The following is a 22,342-nucleotide window of genomic DNA, read 5'->3' as shown; positions in this document are numbered from 1 at the left end:
TTGCGGTACGCGGGCCTCTCACTGTTGTGGCCTCTCCCGTTGTGGAGCACAGGCTCCGGATGCACAGGCTCAGCGGCCATGGCTCATGGGCCCAGCCGCTCCGCGGCATGTGGGATCTTCCTGGACCAGGGCATGAACCCGTGTCCCCTGCATTGGCAGGCGGATTCTCAACCACCGCGCCACCAGGGAAGCCCCGTAACTTTTTGAAAGAAATATTAACTCACTTATTTTTCCATCTTTCTTGTTAGTTAATAAAGGCATTTAATGCTGTCTCTTTCCTTCATTGTATAACTTTAGGTGTGTCCCATAGATGTTGATACGTGGACTCTTGCTGTCTCTAAGTTCTAAATGTGTTTTTAAATTTCCATTATGATTTCATATTTAACTCATTAGATATTTAGCAGTGCATTTAAAGTTTCCATACATCTAGGGGTTAAGGACTGTCCTGTTAGCATTGATTTCTTAGTGCTCATCACTGTGTTCAAGGGCTCTCACTAATCCTGTCCCTGAGCCAGTGGGTACTTAGCTCAGTGCTGGAGTCTGTGCCTTGTTCTCTTTTCTCCCTAGGTCAGCAGTTTCTTATAAATCTGTGACCCTGTTCAGGTGGCCTGCCATCAGGATGTTTTACTCTTCACCTAGCCTGCCTCAGAGCACTTTTATTGCTGACAATCCTCTGGAACTGAAGTCTTGGTTAGCACCACATGCTTTTGGACTCAGAACCCAGCACATCATTGGCTTCATACCACTTTGCAGTTTCTCTTCTGTTCCTTGTCCAAGGAGATGCTAATCTCATCTTTGAATCCAGCTATGTTTTTTTTTTCTGTTTTGCTTTTCCCTTTGTATGAATTATCTATCATTTCTGTGTATTTAGAATAGAGGGATGAGTCATTTTGACTTCCAATAGCTTTCATATTGTTAAGGCATTTTATTCCTTTGTAAAGATAAAGAACTGGTATAACATCTTCACTTTCACTTCCCTGCCCCGCAAGCAACAGTATGTATACTTATAGCCTCAATTAATCTTCTATTTTGACTAAACACCCCTCTTCATGCAATGTTGAAAATTCCTCTTTGCTTTATGGTCAGGCAGCTCAATACTTATAGGAACATTGCCCTGTTTTTTGGAGCCTTCAGAAGTGATTATTCCCAAATAAAATAATACTTTTGTGTCGAATATTCTCAACATAATTTTTTAAAAACTTTCAACTTTTCAGTATAAAACTGAAGGTCATGCTGCCTGTTGATAACCAGCTCACTCAAGTAGCAGTGAATCATAAGGCCAAGCAGAATTGATTGGGAATTGGCAGGACTCTCTGCATTCTCGGGGCTTATCAGGAGATTTAGTGAAAGCTAATCACTTCACTGCAAAAACAGCTAAAAATGTAAAGATCCCTTTTGCGTTAGGTAAAGCATATTGATAGTAATTAGATGAGAATAATAAAGCTAACTAACTGCATTATTCTAAGCATATTTTAATGGGTAGTAAGAGTATAGGTTTTGGGTTAAAGGAGGCATTGTAGAATGCATCTCCTCTACCAGCATCCATAACTGAGAACAGTGGCTACATGCTTTATACTGAATCATCTGGGAGCATTATTTATACCACTGACCCATCCAGTGAATTTTTTTTAGGTTCTTTTGTCTTTATTCATGAGGCACAATCTACTCAGTAAAAGCGTATGCATGTTATCATCTGTCATCATCCAATGTTACTCTTCCGGAGCATTATTCCTTTCCAGAATCTTAACCTGCCCAGTTGATGAAGAGCTGTGAGACTCTGGTCAGTCTTCGAAATATATTGTCACATGTCCATGCCTAAAACGTAGCCAAATGGTGGATTTACAACCTGATACTTGTGGCTTTCAGAACTCATGTGGTCCAAAGCTTAGTGGACCACTTATTCCTTTAATCCTGCATATTATTTTTGTACATTCAATATGCAGAATATGTGATGTATAATAAATCTACATTTAAAAAGATAACACAAGAAAAAGAAATGAAAAAGTCTTACAGAATTAAGTTGTATTTCTTGGGGATCCACAGAGAATATATGCACATTTAATGCAGACCTAAGTTTCTCAAATATAAAATCAAATGTACTTTAACTCATACCTCGGAGGGATAAATGGTCTGTTTTAGTAGAGAGTGCCTTACTCTAAATTAATTAAGCCCCTTGATGCTTGGGATGCTAAACAGAAAATTTTTAAAGTAATTTTGTAGTAGTCATAGAAGTGCTCTGGTACGCGGGCCTTTCACTGCTCTGTCCTCTCCCGTTGCGGAGCACAGGCTCCGGACGCGCAGGCCCAGCGGCCACGGCTCACGGGCCCAGCCGCTCCGCGGCACGTGGGATCCTCCCGGACCGGGGCACGAACCCGCGTCCCCTGCATCGGCAGGCGGGCTCCCAACCACTGCGCCACCAGGGAAGCCCAGAAGTGCTCTTTAAAAGGTTCATTATATATCATATTTGAGACTGGAGGTTTTAGAGCACTGGGCTATTACTGAAGTTGCTAAGACCAAGCATCAAACTCTGTTTACTGTAATAATTTTGCTACTTGGCCCCCATATTATAATGCCACCCGAATCTCTGAGGAGTTAACCTAAAACAAGATCATGTATTTTATACATTTTGACCTGAAAGCTTTCATCTTGTATTCAGCCTATTTTTATGGAACCCTGAGCACCACTTCTGCTAGTTCTTTGGCTTCCTCTTTGCAGAGGGACACTAGATGAGGTCAATACCAAGAAGACTGAAACCTGTAAGGTTCTGGTTTTATTTTTTTCTACAATTTTAGTTTCTTTGGGTCTTTCAGCCACCGAGTATAGAGTCACTAAACTCTAAAGTGAGGTCATTTTCCTTGTGGAAAAACTACTTATTTGCCATACAGGGGTGAGGCACATATCAATTATTTGAATATTGGGGTGGAGGGGCTTGATGTTGCTAACACATTCATTTCTAGCCAAAGAAACACTCAACAAATAATTTGCTGAATGAATGAATGACCATATATTGTGCTAGTACTTGCTACAACTTCCTTAATTTTTTAGTGTTGTATCATCATCAGAGGAGAAAAGGATAATAATTTCTGCCATGTACAAGTGTCACGGAACAACTTAGAGCAGGGGTGGGCCAACTACAACCCTCAACCAGATGCAGCCTGGCTCCTGTTTTTTTCTGTTTTTTGTTTTTTGTGGTTTGTGAGCTAAGAAGGATTTTTGAATGGTCGAAACAAAAAAATCAAAAGGAGGATAATATTTTGTGATATGTAAAAATTATCTGAAATTCCAGTTTCTGTGCCCATAAACAAAGCTTTATTGAAACACAACCATGTTCATTTACTTACATACTTACTGCTTTCACACTACAAAGGAAGAGCTGTGTATGACAGATTCTATATGAACTGCAAAGCCTAAAAAATTTAGTATCTGGTTCTTTACAGAAAAAAAAAAAGTTTACCAACCCCTGACTTAGAGGATTGATGAAATGGTTCTCATAAAGAAACCAACTAGGGGAAAAACAATGCAATATAAACACAAATCGTTATGACTTTCATTTCTAAATCTGTTGCTATTATTTCTGAGCTATTTGCTTGCAGGCCTTTTTAATGGTAACAGGTGCTAATGCACAAGAATAGAACAATAATTCCTACCATAATTGTCCACATTCATACAAAACTACAGGTATAGCTGCAGCCAGATGTTTAAAGAATAGGAACTGAAATGGAAATGTGAAAGTCTTCACTGGGAAAAAAAAAGGGATGAATGATAATAGGAATTGCACCAAAGACCTGTTAAGAAGCACAGGAAAAATAATTCTTTGTCTCTAATTCATGTGTATAATCCCTGGGGTGGATTTTTAATAGACAGCCCAACAAAAGCTCAATAAATTTTACTAGACCATAAAGCAGTTTTCTAAGGCAAAACCTTAACTTCCTTAAAATTTACATAACATCAACCAGTTCAAGTAAAAGTTACATTTTATTTTTTTAACAATGAGTCATATAGAAAATTTTGGCAATTTATTTACAATCACAACATAAAGCCTTGGTGAGATATTTATATTCTTATGGGGTAAGCGTGTAGCGTATTAATTCAGTGGTGGAGGGAGAAAAAGAATGGAATATTAAATTTTGAATAATACAAGGAAAATTCGGCAGATTTTAGGACTACAGCCATTTTTAGGACTGCAAACTTACAACATAGGCTATCTTAAAACTGCACAAATGGAAGTGAAGTTTAACTAATGGAGTTCGTTTAACTAATGTAGACACTAAAACCAGATACTTCACTCCCCAAATGGGATTACATTTTGGCAGTTACCTAGTTAATTTGATTCATGGGGATTTGTAAATTGGATCATTCAGAGTCCAAAGTGAAATGGTGATTTAAATGCAGCCCAATGGCCTCTGGAGAAATAATCAATTCTTTAGAATTCATCTGAAGACTTAAGTTTTATCCTAATTACTCACCTGGAGAATTAACTTGAATTTTGAAGCATTTGACTAGGAAAAAAATAAATAAACCTGGGCCTTCCATTTAGAAAAACCCTCCAGGGAACAAGTTTAGAAACATTTGAGCCCAAAAGCGACAGGCCCAAACCCTTTCTTGATCAAAAAAAAAAATTCAGTTATATTGCTTCATGGAGTTAGCAGATCTATTCACTTGTTTATTTAGTAAATATTTATGAAATCTTTCTATATACGAAGTACTTACGGAACTATTGGGAATACATAGGTAAACATGTGGATAAGACAAATAGGTTCTCTGCCTCTTTGGAGCTCACATTCTTGTTGGGGGAGATAGATGAAAACTGTATTTAAAGAACGTATTTCAGGAAGCAATGAGTTTCATGTAATTAAAAAAAAAGGTCATTCCACAGAGACTGAGATAAGAGGTACTACTCTATGGTCAGCAAAGGCCTCCCTGAGGAATAGCTTTTGAGCTGAGACCTGAAAGATGAAAAGGAGCTGGTCATGGGGAATGTATAGAGAAGATACATGGAAATATGTGAAATTAACCCCAGTATGGAAGCAGATTTCATTCCAGAGACTATTTGATTTTGCTCAACATTGAAACCCAACCTATGTTTTCCAATCAATTCTCAAAAACACCTTCGAGGGACAATTATGACATGGATTTTATTGCTATCATTATTTTTGTTAGATTATGATTAAGATTTTATAACTCTTAGAGTTAAGGGATGTTTTCACATATATCATACCATTTGAACCTCATGTGGTGTGGGTCCTAATAATATCCCCATTTTATAGAAAAGAAGACTTGGCATTCAGGGAGCTCAAGTAGCTTACCCAAATCTGCTCAGAGAACAGTTTAGTAATTGTGCAGATAGGGCCTTGAATTCAGACTTTTTGTTCCAAATTTCCAAATTGTTCATTTTATTATACCATTCCATCTTAAGCTATACCTAGAATTATAAATGTCTGAATACTAATTAATATCCACAACAGACAACATATTTCTGTCTGATAAAATAAGATGGTTTAATATGTGCCACTTAGGAAAAACAATCAGAATGAAATTTTCCATCTGAAACTTCACAGTGATTTGTGATCAAAATAGAGGCTATGACTGATTTTATATAGTATCACACATGATTACCCATGTTTAATTTTATGGACTTCCTCTTTTCAAAGTAACTCAACATGTGTAAATATCAATATTGTTATTGGTTTATTTTTAAATGGGGAATGGTTCTTTGAGCATAGAATTAGTCATAGTGTAAATTTGCAATTCAGTGCGGTTTGTTTGGTTTATTTTCTGTTCTGCTTTTTTTTTTATTTTATTTTTTTATGTTTTTATTTTATTTTATTTTATTTTGCGGTACGCGGGCCTCTCACTGCTGTGGCCTCTCCCGTTGCGGAGCACAGGCTCCGGACACGCAGGCTCAGCGGGCATGGCTCACGGGCCCCGCCGCTCCGCGGCACGTGGGATCTTCCCGGACCGGAGCACGAACCCGCGTCCCCTGCATCGGCAGGCGGACTCTCAACCACTGCGCCACCAGGGAAGCCCTTGTTTTTATTTTTGAGCCTCCCTGGCACTAATGCTAAAATGCCCACCTGCAGTGGCCTGGGTTTGTGGGGTATTCATTGACTTTATGTCCATACTGAAGTAGTGCACATTGTCTTATGTGCAAAACACATTTGGCTATGGTTGACAGGATTTTCATTTTCCATTCACAGATGTAAAGCATTTTCAATATAACACAAGCCTCAGCACAACAAAATCAGCAATTTATGAGAGTCATACAGCTCTGCTTACCTTTCATTTGTCAAAGGTTGATGTGAAACATCTATATTGCTTGTTCAATCTGTTAATTGTATGTTTTCATCCAAGCTGAACTGACAAGCTAAGATCTGTCCACTCATATCAGTCTGCAGGGAGTTGCTTGTCAATAAGGCCTTTAAACTGCTTTACATGTGACCTATAATTCAAGTGATTCTTAATAAAACAATATTCAAAAGGTTATCTACACTTTAACATTACAGTTGTGACACACTCTAAAGGAAGGATGTAAATTTCAAAGACTGCCGTGTCATCATCTCTAAGGTTTGTAACTTAGTTAATTTTAGATGGGTTTAGCATTAGTTTTGAGGAAGGAGTTAGGAAATTTACTATCGAAATAGTCTGCTTTTAATTTTTAAATTACTCAGACTTTTACAGAGAATTTGGAGAAGTTTGGATAAGTAACGTTGTGAGTTTTAGAGATGTTTTTTCCCCTATAGATAAGACCTGAAAAGTCATTTCAAAATCCAAATTGTAGAATCTTCGAACCAGAAGCATAGTGGACTATTAGCCCCTTGAGAGGGGTGTCTCAACTGATTAGCTCTGGGTCTCGTGTATAAAAGGTGCTCAGTAAACAACTGATGAGTAAGTCAGTTGTCTAACATTATTATTTACTATTTTTGAACCTGGGGCCCAAAGAGGTGAAATGACTTTTACATGGTCACACAACAAGTTAATGGTAGAAGACGAAAGAATTGAATCCCCTTTCACTCACTGCCCTTTCCTCTACAGCACCATGTTTCTTTTAATTAATTTACCTTGCTTCCTCAATCCTAATTTCCAATGACTTGGGTTGGGTAGGTGATTGGCTATTTAGACTCTGTCCCAGTATAAGGCTGCACTCTCAAAACAAAGAAAGTATAGATAATATATCAAAGCATATATATGGAGCTTTTAAGGTTAATAATGATTCCTCCATAAAGGGGTCAGTTTTTATTTTATAGGTTGGATCTCAGCAGTGACAGCTGAAACTAATGTACAGCACAGCTTTTTCTCATTAAAGAGCTATTGGGAAACATTGGGAGCAAGAACATTTTCTGAATAAATGATCAAGTTGAATTGCTTGCTCTGATATATTACATGTATGCTCTATTATATATTGCATAATCCCTTGGGAAGTGTTATTTTATTGATGCACTAGAGGGAAGGTTTCACTAAGTGTTGCCAGATAAAATACAAGATGCCCAGTCAATTGTAACTTCAGAGAAACAATTAATATTTCTTTTTAGTGTAAGTATGTCCCATCTGAGACTTAGTTGCTGAATCTGGCAATCCTAGATTATCTACCATGTAAGGTTGTCTTGATTTGCTTTTTGACAGCCTGCTCTTCATTGTTTGATTTTAATAGTGGTGGTGATTGCTTTGCTCGCTGTTCTCTTTACTGTGTGTCAGTGAATCTTCAGAGCATCACTGTGGGCCAGTTGCTAATGCTAGCAATTTACAGGACCTGTTAACAGATTAGTGATCCAGGCATAACAGAAACCTTTCCCCAGAGCCTTTTGGGAGCTGGGGCTAAACCTTTGAACTACTTTTTAACCTATTCAAACACATATCTCCTTTTAAGAAACATAAAAACTTATGGCCCTGAACTCCCTTGAGAGTGTTATTTTCTGCAGATTCTTTTATGAAAATATTTAATCTTTTCCATTTTACAAATATAAAATTATATTAAGATAGTAAGTATGCTTTTTCAAGTTACACTCCATATAACATTGTTCTTGAGATTTTGAAATCCAACCCTGGAGAATTAGGCCCCCAATTGAGAATCAGTGGTCTAAGAGATGCCAAAACCAATCAGTGAAAAGTCAAGTAGTCAATCAAGCTACCCATTTAAATTTTTCTCTTTCTTTTTTGCTAAATCAGTGTTTCTCAAAGAGTAACTTCAACAAAGGTTAAATAATAATTATATAGTTATTTTAATGTGTATTACAAAATTACGGTTTTCCGTTCTGTCGTAGAGATAGAAAGCTTCAGTTTGGAAACCACTGGTCCATATGAAAGCCCAGAAATAGGTAAGCAGAAGACTGCTGCCTTTAAAAATGGCCACATACAAACCTGAAAAGCCTTTTATTGTTAACAAGTGTAAAATTATAATACCTTGCATTTTTTCTCAATTTATCTTTTCAACACTGGGATATGATTATATTATTCCCATTTTGCAGATGAAAAAGCTAAAACTCAGAGTGGAGAGATACCTGGTTAAACTATTGAGGATCAGATCATAATCTTTATTATAAACCGTAGCTTGTTTCTATTTCTATTGAATTAATTTAAAAAATTACATTATTGCACATTTCTGTGCTTCAAGTGTCTATTGATATATGAACTATTAGATTTAAAGGAGGAAGTTTTTATGAGAAGATTAATATCTAGGCAATTACAGTTCTAGGAAAGAAGCTTAGAGATATGTATTAATTCTCCTTGTAGATATTTGTTTTATTTTCATCCAAATGATAGGTTTAGCATCATGCAAAAAATATGTAATAGCAGTGTTTTGTATTGTATCATCCACTTGTGGATTAAGCTTGCTGAAATGCTGTAGCAGCCCAGGGTTCACATGCTTAATCGGGTTAGGCTGTTGCCTGCCAGTTAACTAGGACTTACTGATTTTTTTAGGTTGGATAGCACTGTGACTCAGAAATCTTTACCCTTTGATTTAGTCAACCTAAAATAAATACCAAACTTAAACTGATTTCTGAGTTTATCACATAATATCACTCAAGCACAGACCATGGTTTATAATTGTGGTATATCCTGGCCTCCTAAATAAAGGAAAACACAAATTACCCCGTGAAATTTTTTGGTGGAAAGGTGTGAAAACACCATTTTGCTAATTGACATCCAATATTATCTCTTCATGTTAACCAAAGGCAGAAATGAATAATCAGGGTCTTTAGTGGTTACTGTAATATAAATTATGTATTTTAAGGTTATTGCAGATTAAAGTATTAAGCACTGATTATTATTAAAATTAAATACTAAGATATTTATCAGGCTCACTTTAAAATTCACTGTCTTGAAACAAAATTTCTACAACAATAAAATTTAGATAAAATGTCTAAAATTCTAACCTAAAGCAAACATTTTGTAGTTACTCTACATTTATGATTGCCCATCCCCATTTGCATAGACATCTTGATTTTTGAGATAACCAGTTTTGTCTTTTCTGTTTATCATCATATAAATCTAAAAATGTTACCAGCTCCTTTGGAGATGAGGGACAGTGAGGTGCAGGAAGATTAGGTAACTTCATAAAGGACTTCTCTGAATCTTCGTCCTCAGCCAGCACTAGACAGAATTGTAGATATTGAATATTTTGGTGTTCTGTCTTCCAGATAAAAGAAAACATTCATAGAAAAAGTGAAATGTTGCCTGTTAACTAGGTAGTCAATCTATACAATGCCCAACTTTCAGATACTTTGAAAATATCTGGTTGTTTATTTTCATCTGTAGATCAGTTGCTTGACAAGCTTGTTGCCCTAGCCATCTCGTATATTTTTAGATAAAGGTAAAATACCATGTTAATCAATCAACTAGATACCAAATGACCTCAGCTAATATCCGTGAATTGTTTTGATCTCATGCACCCCCATCTTTGGTCTTGTGCCGTATCAGTGTTTTCATGTTTCCTTCCTTTAGCCTTTATTTAAATTGATTTTAGGGATAACAAAGTATAAATCGGGTTAAATATAATTCTCACTTGATTTAGAGTGTTTTTTGCAAATATAATTATTATACTATTCTGTGAATATCTAAGTCACTTTCCAATTTACTGTAATGAGATTATCAAGATATATATCAAAAAGAACACTTTAATTAAATTATTACAACCTAAAAAAACTGGCTCTGGGTATGATGGTATGATTAAATTATTATAATTATATGATGCTTTTATTTTAAAGTACAGTTATAAATATATTTAATTTGAAAATCTACTTTAATATTTTAAAGTTGTAAGGAGCCAATTCACTTCTACATGGGTAGTCTCATTTTAATATTTGAAAGTGGACAGGAATCTGTTCTTAGTTTCTATCACTGGAATATTACATCATTTTTCTTTGAAAGTTTTCTTCAACATGTAAAGTAAAGCAAACCCTAGATTCTCTTAGTGGAGCATTTATCAAAATGTTTTCTAGAGGTACCCCTTAAACAACAAAAATAATACACACACACACACAGCAACAACAACAATCAAAAGTTCATCGTTTAATACAATGGAGAAATACTGCATACAAACTGTAATATTATCTTGGAGATTCCCCATGTATATTAGTTAACTAGAGGCTCTATAAAGTTCTGCAACAAAGAAAACTGTTTATTTGAACCAGGGTTTCCCAAACTTATTTGACCATAGCAGTCTTTTTGTGGGTGTGTGTAACACCTATTAGCATCCTAATGAATGAGTATTACGTGGAACACACTTTGGCTAATGCTGACTCAGTCTAATTTCTTTCAATATTCTTTTGCAATGAATTTTGAACAGCAACTTAGTTTCCTGGAAAGGGCATTGAGCTAAGAGGCAGGCAAGTTGTCATCACCTTATTCCTAGTGCCTAGCCCAATGTCTGACACAGAAAAGGGATCCATCGTTTTCGTTCTGTTACAAACTTGCCTTGGTATCTCGGACCAGTCTTTTGAACATTTTTTAAATTTCTTTGTCTTAAAAAAAGGAAGATCTCTTGACCTACGTTCCTAATAGATGTTGAGAAAATAGTAGAAATTTAAATATTTTGAAAGTAAAAGTACAATATAAAAGGTTATGTTCTTTTTATATACAGAAATACTTCGGGGAGAGATATTTCTGGGATTTACTTTAAAATACTCCAGCAAAAAAGAAAAATAAAGCAAATTTAGCAAAATATTAATAATTATTCAATCTAGGTGATAGGTATGTGGGTGTCTATTTTACTATTCTATTTTTAATCTATGTTTGAAAATTTTTTGAATTAAAATTTTAAAAATTTTAAAAAATGGTATGCTCTTTGTAAAGCTGCAGTTACAATTTAGACATGTTTGCATGATTGTACAGAACAGGGCATAAGATTACAAAGAAGCATGCCTATTTTGCCATCTTGTCCTCCCTGTAACCTAGGGCAGACAAATGTTGAACTGTCATATCTGGTTAGGGTGATCACATCAGAATTTTTCTCTGTGTAAAACCAACTGATTGAAATGAGATTTGAACTTAAAACCTTAGGCTGATTATGACCGTGCTCTAGCACAGTAATTCTCAAAGTGTGTTCCTTGAACCAGCAGCATTGACATCATCTGGGAACTTGCTCAAAATGCAAATCCACAGGTCCTATCCCAGACTTACTGAGTTAGAAACTCTGGGGGCGGAGTCTAGAAATCTGTGTTAACAAGCCCCCCCCCAAATGATTTTGATGCATGCTCAGTTTTTAAAATCACAAATCACTGCTCTAACCTATTGTGTCGATCTGCATAGACTGAAGTGCAGTGTGTAAACTCTCTATCGTTAGCATTGTGTAAATTCTCTCTTAACTCTATCCTAATAGGAAGAAGTTAACAGAGATTGTATCATTGCTTGACTTAACCTGCTGCTTCTCCATCTTTTGAGCACTGTTTACACAGGGTGAGTAGATTGAGGTAGGAGCTGAGAGTGTGTCTACTATCTTAATGACCTGAGAGCCTTGCTGCGTGCCACGATAGTCCCATCCACACAAGTCATGCTTATGGCATGCAGTGAGAACCTTTCATTGTGCAGGTATTTTTAGACACATCTTCTGAGTTGTTGTGGACAGCTTATTGTTTTTTTGTGACAGGGATATTCTCTAGCAGGGTCTGCTTATCTATAGATGATGGGTCGCATCCCATCTCCATGCCCGCAGCATATATAAAAGCACTCAAGTTACTGGATCACAGAGTTTGGGTTCAGTTACTATTTAACTAGAACTGTTACTAAAGTAGAAACGTCCTTCTCAGTTTTGGTAAAAAGCAAAAGGAAACCATGGTCATCAGGTTGAGGCTTCCAAAAATTATAAAGCAGCCCGAACTCTGTCGCTTGAGGCTTTATGGTAGAGGTGGCTAACATCTTATAACTTGAAAATAAAATCCTAAATCAAGCTTCTTCAGAGGAATTCACAATGCTCTACATTCCTCTATTAACTTGTTGAATTAGAGAAGAGGAGAATTATTTCCATACGGGGGGGTGGGGGATTGATGAGAAAATGGAAATTTGGGAACTTTTCTCTAATTGCATACTTGGCATTATGTATGTATTCTAAATGCAAAGCAATATAACCCTCTGTTCTTACATTTCTTAATAAGGAAGGCCATTTTGTTGATCGTATTTCACTTTTTATGCTAACACTTGGCAAAAGTTCTTCCCAAATGTTCATGGAAACACAGGATCAGACATAGCATTACAGGTAATTTCCTCAAACCTTCTCCCTATTTCTGTTGCCCCATCAAAAAATGGCAGAAGCTTTTGGCTTCATAGACACCATGGCCATTTCTAATCATGACAGCTGTAGTATGAGATTTACTGGCGCTATTCTACTGGCAAATCAAGGGCATGTTCTCACTTTGTACAATGAGTCAGTATTGCAATAGGTTTTATCATTTACAATGTTTTCTTTCCTGCCTACTTTTAATTTATTCAATTCTAGAGCAATTAGGACTGTGAAAAATTTCCAGTTCCACTTAACAAATCTCTTGGGACAGTCAAGAGTTAAGTCAAGTTATGAAGAAGTGAACTGTAGAAGCCAGAGGGCCCTTTAATTAGTTAGTAGACTCACTTGGGTGTGTAAAGGAAAGACCCATTTACTGGGTCTTTCTCTGGCAGTTGCTACAACAGAGTCTAGTAAAGAGGAAAAGATGAAGGAGCAGGTCTTATGGAAGTGGTTCATTTTCTTCTTTTACTTTATTTTCATCTAAATCTATATGAAGTATTTTAACTGAAACCCATTTGGAAAGGGCTTTTATGAGTCACATGTACACCAATAAATGTTGAGGCTATTTTTAAGCTTTATCGAGGTATAATTGACAAACAAAAATTGTATAATATTTAAGGTGTACAACATGTGATTGGATATATGTATACATTGAGAAATGTTGATCACAGTCAAGCTAATTAGCACATCTATCACCTCACATAGTTACCCTTTCTGTGTGGTGAGAACGCAAGATTTACTCTCAGCAAATTTCAGGTGCAAATTTCAGGTGCACAGTAGAGTATTGTTGACTATCGTCACCATGCTGCAGGGTCCCCAGAACTTATTCATCTTATAACTGGAAGTTTGTACCCTTTGACCAACATCTCCCTCATTCCCCCCACCCCCCAGCCCCTGGCCACCACCATTCTTAATGATACTGGGGACTCTGGCAGAAAACCAGGCTTTCAGTCTAGGACAGGTTCCAGGCCAGTTTGCAATGAACAAGGACAAGGTTCAGGAGATTTGGGGGTACCAAGACACTTTTGAGCTTTGTCTTAAGCAGGAAAGGACCCTCAGTCACTCAGGGGAAGGGAAAGCGACTTAGAGGGCAGGTCTGACTGAGGGCCTTTATGTACACAAGGCAAGAACTCTTTTGTTGGCCCCAGAAGGCATTCTCCACTTACAGTATGAAAACATTCACTGAGTTCAGACCTTGATTAAACAAATACTTACTGAGCACCTTGCTCTCGAAAGAAGGAGACAGACAATATATAGCAATTACAGTATAAAGCGATAGGTGCAAGGATGGTGCAGGAAGCCCAGGTGAGAAGCACCATGTAATTTAAGGCCTCCTTCATTGACTAAACAAATATTTACTGGACACCTACTATGATCCTGGCACTAGGTACTGAGAAGGCAGTGATGAATATAAAAGACAGGACCCCTGCCTTCCTGGGGCTTATAGTCTAAGAGGGATGAAAATTCAATAGCTATAGCTATACTCCTCAGTGTGATCAATTTAGTCATGGGGGTGGGGGGATGGGGGTAGTGTAGATAGATACCTTCCTGATGAGCACTAGGGCCTCATGCTTTGACCTGAAGTGTGTGCGTGTGCCTGTGTGTGTGTGTAACCTCTTTAGACAAATAGAGGTAAAGGTATATGTAGAAGTATATACGAAGTTAGGGTAAGTAATACTGCTGTAACAAACCACCCTCAAATCACAGTGGTTAAACACAATGAAAGTTTATTCTTTTGCTTACTTCTTAGTCCAGCGTGGATTGGTGGGAGTAGGAGTTAAGGGACTCCACTATATGCACCCATGCTTCTCATTTTGGTACATAGTAGCCTTTTCCTACCCTGAACTGTTTTGTATCCTTGTACGGATATAATCTTATTTCTCTAACTGGGTTTCTAGCCACCCGTAGAATCTTAGACCTCTTTGTCTCCCCAGTGCCTATCATATGTTTGTTGAAGATAATTTTCTAAATGTGTGTAGATTATTAAATCAAATGATAGAGCACATTTAAAGTGAGTCGAATCGTAGATGGTTAAAGCAGGGGAAAAAATTTGCACATCATTTCGTCCCAACTACCTCATTTTACAGACAAGGAAACTGAGGTCTAGCAAATAGTTCTAAGACTATCATTTCGGTCAATAAATCTCACCTGACACAGTCAGCCAAGTGTGTCCTAACTCGTATGGAAAGGATATTGTGGGACCAAAGGAGATGATAAAAGGTAGCTAACTATGGTGGGCCCTGCTTCCTTTTACTTTGCAAGGGAGGCTGGAGGGGTGTTTTAGTTAATCCACATTATTCACTGTTTCTGATGCTTGGATTCGCCTCCCTCATCTCATAAATTTATGTGTACGAGGATCCTTTCAAATATATAGCAGAATTTGAAAAGAATTGAAATTAGACAAAAATAAATAAAAACAAGGTCACACATGTACGTATGGGATGACTGGAATACACTCTTAGGACAGCGGGCAAGCCCTTGGCAGGCTTGTAAGCAAAGTCCTCTCTGGAATTTAATCAAGACACTAATTTGAATTGAAACAGGTGGGGGAAAAAAATCGAGCTCATTCAAGTACAGTAAATTGAATTCCAGTGGAGTCAGTCTCTGGTTGTGGTTAGAAGCCTTTGGAAGTCTCAAAAAGGAGAAACAGAACCCTCACCCTCATAGAGTCAGCAGCTCAAGGTGAGTATGGGAAAGGCTTTATTTCAGAATATACTTCTTAGATGGCTGGGCTTGTGGGCCAGCAAGAAACCATCTGGCTGCAACAAATACAACATGTACATGGTCATTTCTCATTTTATATGAAAAAGCAGACTCAAACAGGGTTCAGAATTTTCCATACAGTTTATCACTTAGTGAAAAAAAACCTTACTATTTTGATATTAAGGCAAACATCTTCTGTTCATACCAGACTCTAACTCGATGTACATTAACTTGCTCCTCTCATATTTGTAACATATGCATTTTGGAAGTACGATGGTTTTAAAGGAATTCTGGAACTATAAATTCCACAAAACAATGTAATTTTCTTTGTTCATGTATTCTATATTTTTCTATTCTGACATAAATAAAAAGATGGCCCCAGTGTTCAGAGACTTCTGTTATTCTCAACCATGAATTTCAGATGAACTTTCAAGTTTCAACATTTTCCTTCCTCTAGGTCAGATAATATTTTCAATTATTAAAATCATAATCTTGAAGATAAGCATAATTTTTGTAGCTTACTTGTAAATTTGTAATTTTAATGACTTAGTTTGTGCTGAACATGAATAATAAACTATCACCTATTGAACCTGGAGAACACCAGAAGTTACTAATATGATTTACAATGCACTGTCTTGCATTTTAAAGATTTTCAGTAGAGTAGTGTAAACAAGTATTTAATTAAGGAAATAGCAAGGATTTTTTTAGGGCCATATTTTATATAGAAAATAATTATCCAATAACCAAGGAAACTCATACTTGGTAAAAAGAATTCTCTGCATGTACTGAATTCTACATGAAAACTCGTTCATCCTTTTGAAAGCCAATAAGGCATTTCTAAAAGCTTATCTACATGCTGCTGATGGCCCCGTTTCGATCTTGCCAGCTTGCCCTGTCTTTAAAGCAAGGTCAGTGGGAGGGCCTTTACTCAAGGGAGAGAGAATTTGAAGTATCCATGTTACTTTTCTTTTCTTAAATTGCCTTTGTAGAGCAAGACATTTATTAGTGGGCCTTGACAGATCCTTGAGACTTACAAAATCACAGGTGGAGGGATAATAGGCTAACTTTATTTTTTTTTCTACTTTTTTTTTTTTTTTTTGGCTGCATTGGGTCTTCATTGCTGTGCGCCGGCTTTCTCTAGTTGCAGCGAGCGGGGGCTACTCTTGGTTGCGGTGCACAGGCTTCTCATTGCGGCGCTCGGACTTCAGTAGTTGTGGCGCACAGGCTTAGTTGCTCTGCAGCATGTGGGATCTTCCCGGAATAGGGAATGAACCTGTGTCCGCTGCATTGGGAGGCGGATTCTTAATCACTGCGCCACCAGGGAAGTCCCTAGGCTAACTTTAGATCATGCTCAAACTCCCCAGCTAGCATTCATTGGCAGCCCTCCCCCCCCTGTAATCTGGGTCTACCGTACTTTCTATGTTTGTCTCTCATTGTTCTCTAATACTAACATCTGCTTTTGTTGATGTTTGGTTTAAAAATGAGTTTCAGGTGGGCTATTTCATGGATTAGAATCTTTCTCAAGTACACTTTTATTAACTCAAGTCAGATTTTTCTACACTACATGGAAGATCTTTTCCCTTGTTTACTGAAATTTCCCTCGTTCTTCAAGCCCAGGTCATTCCTACAATCTCTCCAATAAAGCCCTTGTCAGCTAGTCTAGTCCATACTGATCTCCACATAATTTGAATACCCATAGTATTTATAATGTATCTGTGCATGGATATCCACATGTAGGAATATTATTCTCTAATGGTCTTACATGAAATGTGTGATATAAAAGTATAACCTCTTAATTTTAATATAAAGATTTGCATTTTAATATGAGCACACATACTAGAACCAGAATTTATAGAGTTAGGTTTTCTTCTAGGGAAGTTATTGCTGATTTTAAAGATGCTGCCACTGCTCCAGAATTTGGGAGGAGTGCTTTCAGAGAAAAGTTCCATCATGTTCTTGATCCCCAATGAAATTGTATAGCTTGATAGCTTACTTCATTTGACAGACTTTATTCCAATTTATTTATTTATTTTTAGGTATTTACAAAATTTAAACTTCACCTCAAGGATAGAAGGTTTCCACTAGTGAATAGGATAAGTGTGTTTCAGGTTTAGAACACAGTCACTAAAAAAAGAGTTCTGAAATGTTTGCAGCAGTGTAATAAGTGTATGGCTCCCTAAGGTGACTACTTTGAACAAGACAGTCCTCATTTGTTTGTATAAATTCTGCTGTATGGTTAAAAATCATCCATGGTTGCTGTGTTCTCGGGAGGCATATGTTAAATTGCCTCAACCAGAATGTAGCCTCATGCCTCAACCTGACATTTAATCTCAGGAAACTTACTTAAGTTCTCTGTGCCTTACTTTTCCCATAAGTCAAATGGTTATAATAAGGCCTGTCTCATAGGATACTAAGAACACTAAATACGAATACATAGAAAGCAGTTATACATTGAGCCTGCCATGCAGTAAATATTCAGTAAATATTAACTGCTCTTGTTATTGTTAACATTGGTTCTTTGTAAATCCTTGTTCATGTCTACCTTCTTTTCTCAAATCCTCTGGTCACATTTCATATTTTGGATCCCAGTCGTCTTATGTTGAGTGACCACGCACAACACTCCTGCTAAAATCATCTTTATCTGTTTCCGAGCTTTCTTTTATTCTTGAAACCTCTCAGTAGCTTCCTATTTAATTCTGTTCTAACTTAAAACCCCTTGATGCCAGTTTCAATGCTTATATCCTATTACACTCATTGAAGTCAGAGACTATACGTCTTTATGGTATCTAGTAGCATCATGTAAATTATGTTAATAAATAACAGCAATACCATAATGAGCTACACTGAAGAACTAGCAGCAACCAGAAAGGCACTTGTGGGAAACAAAAATTTTTTTCTGAAATGAAACTCCCCAGTTCAAAGCCACATGGTGATTGGCCATAATATAGAATCACAGGTGAAGCAATTGAAAAACTCATCCCTTCTAAAATAGACATGGACAACTGATGCTGTTAATAAACAAACTCAGGGATCATTGCCTTGACCTTGTACATAGATGAAAACAGAGTGGTTTAGGAGATGGAGGCTTTCCAGAGTGGTTTAAAAAATGGTCAGATGTTGTTCTACTTGAACAACCTTACTATCCATGTTGAAAATGGGACAAGGGAGCAATCAGATCTAAAGTCGAAAATTACAGCCCAGTTTGTGTCCAGGTCTCCTCTGTGTCTTCGTGTGGTGTCCAGAACCACTGCCTCACACCTGGCACTAACTGTACCAGGGAATTTGAGACTTTGGCATTTGATAGAGCGCATGGTCAAAGTTCTTATCATTCACTTGACCTAAGTTAATGGAAGCATTTGTGATGAGAGCACACCAGTTATGTTAAAGCACATTAAACTGAGACCTTTTGTCTCTGCAGAATAATGTTCTGTTTTGAGATTTCTCATTACACAAAGTAATGAAACAGCCAAATCACTATGTACATCTGCGTTTGTTGATACTTGACATTTGGTTTTAAAGTGAGATTTAAGAGGACCCATATTTAATCTGGGTTGGAGTCTCCTGTGATCCAGTTTATTTGCTGCCATTTGGATTTCATTTCTATAGTTGAGCATCCTGTTGCCCCAACATAAAATTAAAAGGCCTTCTTCCTTTAATTAATTATACTTACCATATTCTGTACCATTATTCAACTCATTCACCTTGAAGAGTTGGAATTAACTGTATCTCAGGGCCATAGACAAATGGCACTCTCCGCTAAAGTTGTGCTTTGGAGTGGTTTTGGAATAGAGTTGCTAATTGCTATTGGCTCAAATTCAAACTCCTTAATCTACTAGCATTTCAGACCTTCCAAAATCTGGTCCCAATTTGCCTTTTCCTTTCATAAATTCTCTTGTAAGTTCCCTGCACAAGGTAGTTGCTTTATAAACCAAGTATGTTCCTCCTTTTCCCAGCTTTCCTTGTGCTTTAATCAAGCTGCTGTCTTCATACTTCTGTGCTTTCAAACTACCTGTCTTTTAAAGTCTACTGAAATCCCACCTTTTCTTGAAAGTTTTCCTTGTAGTATAGCCTCCTCTACGCTTTCCCTCTTTACTTTAATTTCTTTGGGGCTAGGTGCTAGATTCTGCTGGCTAGTTGATAAATGTTTTACAAAGATAGATCTTTTTAACAAGATTATAATGGCTAAAGGGGCAAGGACCACATCTTATTCACTTATAAATCCTCCAGAGTGCCCGGCACAGTGCTAAGCGTATAAACAACACTTACTGATCTATGATCGAGTGGTTGATTGGCCTGATGTACCTTTGAAATTGTTTATTTGATGAGTGTATATTGCCTACTATAAGGAGGATTCTGAGAACGTGAGAATTTCATGACGAATGAAATACAGGGTTGAATTTCATTTGAAAATGCAATTGCATTATTCTGGAAGGATAAAAGTGGTTGGTTGTTGTGGTGGTGGTAGTTGTGGTTTTTTTATTTGTTTGTTTGGGGGTTTTTTTGTTGTTGTTGTTATTTGGTTGTTTGCCTTTTAGCTGTAATGGAATCAGTTAATCCCCTTCTGATTTAACATGGAATCTGTTGGTAAGCAGCTGTTAGGTTTCTAATCCTGCAACCCAGAAAATAAAATTGGACTTTCGACTGGAATATCTATTTTTAGGAGTGCTGTATTAAACATATGTTTTCATATGGACTACTCAGAACCAAACTACATCTGTAAGATAGTTGCTAACATAGGGCAACTTGAATAAATTAGGTTTTTGTGTCACTAAAATATTTTCAGGGACTTAAGAGGGTTTGCAAAAAGCTAGGTCAAGAAGTTAATATGGAGCAGGATTAAAGAATTTGAAAGATCAGGCACCTATTAGATGATTTTAGTACTTCAGGATTATAACTTGGATTTTCTAAAGAATATGCACAATTCTCAGATTTCACTATTAAAAGTCTACTTATGAGTTTAAAATAAAAACCTTCTCTAAGTAGTTTTTCCAGAAAAGCATTTCATCAATTTTCTTTATTATGTCACTTAGCTTTAAACATCTAAAAATGTAAACACATATTTCCACTTATGTTTTTTTAAGGAAGAATGGTGTTCTGTTTTATTTTCTCCTTCCAAATAAGTAACAACTTAGTCTGTGAAAGGTTGTTTGTGATGTTTCTATAAAAACATTAGGCATCTTAAAGAAAAATGAAATTCAGAAACCCAGGTCAGCAAACTGAAAGTATTGAGGAAAAACTTTCAAAAGAAACGTAAATGCGCTTGTAATAGTACTACATTCTTTCCTTTTAAGGTTAATGCTCAAATACTTACCTTTAAAATTCACATATATACATACTACTTTGATGATAATAAAAACACTTTGTGCTCACATTCTTTAAAGCATGTGATTTATTGTTCTACCAGTGGGACTGAGTTACTAATGCATTCGTACACTCCCCTTTGTGAAAAATGTCATACATATGTGTAGCAGCTGGCAGAAGTTAAGGGGTTAATATGAAGCCAAGAAATAGAAAAATGTCCCAATCCTGTGTTGTTGGCCTAAATAGAAGCAGCATTGTGCCATGAAGAGTTCCAAACTAGGACTCAGGAAACTTGAATTCTAACTCTGTGAACTTCTGGAAATTCATGCATTAATTTATTAAATTAATATTTATTGAGCTAAGGGCAGGCATTGAGCTGGGTATTGGGGCTACAGTAAAATAAAATAGACAGGATCCCAGCCCTGATGGAACTTACAGTCTGGTGGTGAAGACAGACATTATTAAAATAATCACACATCTAAACAATAAAACTGTACCTGTGATAAGTACGTGAAAGGAAAGATACAGTGCTAAATAAAAGCATAAAATAGGGGAATTTGAACAAGTCAGGAAGGTCAAAACAGGCTTCCCTGAAGAAGTGATGATTAATACCTGAAGGTACAAATTAGGCAAAGAGGGGGAGGGAAGATCATTCCAGACATAAGAAAAGCATGTGCAAAGGCCCTGTGGTGTGAGGGAGCTTGGCAAGTTTAAGGGACTGAAAGCAAGTTAGAATGATTAGAGCAGAAAGAGTGAGGATGCAGGTGGAACAAGATGAGACTGCAGAGGTCTGCAGAGGCTAGATAGTCTAGGGCCTTTTGGGTCACATTAAAAGTTTATTGTTCATCCTAAGATCAATCAGAGGCCTTTGAAGACTTTTAGGCAGAGGTCAGTTGTGATCAGATTTGCATTGTGAAAAGATCACTCTGACTACAGCATGAAGAGCAAATCAGAGTAGGGCCAGAGAAGAAGCAGGGAGAGTGCTTAGGAGACTGTTGCAGTGGTACAGGGGAGTGGTGGTGGCAGCTTGGACTAGAGTGGTGGCAGTGGAGAGAAGCGGAAAGATTCAGTAGGGAGGACACAAAATTGGAAGAGCTTAGACTGGATCTAGGGATGATATAGAGGGGTCTGTTAGATGACTTGTGGATTTCAGGCTTGTCTAACTAGGTAGATGGTGTGTTGTTCCTTGAAACGAAGAACACTGTAGAAGAATTGTGATTATTTTGGGGGTCCAGGAGGGTAACAAAAACCATGCATTCTTAAATCAGATATATTGAATTGAAGTCATTTAACCTGTTTGGGCCTCAGTTTCCTAATCTATAAGATGAGGGTGATGATTCATTGAGGTCTCGGTCTCCTCTAGAGCAGAGGTTAGCAAGTTTTTTCTGTAAAGGACCAGACAGTATTTTTGACTTTGTGAAACATGCGGCCTCTGTTGCAACTACTCCACTTAGCTGTTGTAGCTGGATTAAAGCTTTCTACCTCAGTTATCAGATATAACGTCCTTAGACCACATCAACATAAACCTGCCAACTGATTTGATCAATTGCAGGAAATAATCAATTCAATGAATGACTGATTGTATATTCAGTTAATGAGTCAAATCAGTAAAATTAATTGAAGCTG

The 22,342-nt window shown here is 37.0% G+C and overlaps 1 protein-coding gene across 13 annotated transcripts in view; it reads left to right on the top strand.

The window, feature by feature from the left end:
* TENM1 (teneurin transmembrane protein 1) overlaps positions 1 to 22,342 on the top strand; it is an 813,855-nt gene that overhangs the window by 172,567 nt on the left and 618,946 nt on the right. The window contains exon 3 of one of the 13 annotated variants that reach the window (XM_055081839.1): positions 11,816 to 11,892. The exons of the other annotated variants lie outside the window; for them this stretch is intronic. The gene's annotated coding sequence lies outside the window, so the exon portion shown is untranslated. The remainder of the gene's footprint in view (positions 1 to 11,815; positions 11,893 to 22,342) is intronic. 13 annotated transcript variants of the gene reach the window in all.

Source organism: Physeter macrocephalus, chromosome 21 (assembly GCF_002837175.3).
Source record: "Physeter macrocephalus isolate SW-GA chromosome 21, ASM283717v5, whole genome shotgun sequence".
Lineage (NCBI taxonomy): Eukaryota > Metazoa > Chordata > Mammalia > Artiodactyla > Physeteridae > Physeter > Physeter macrocephalus.
The sequence above is the reverse complement of the archived record's forward strand: the minus strand, read 5'-3'. Positions and strand labels throughout refer to the sequence as shown.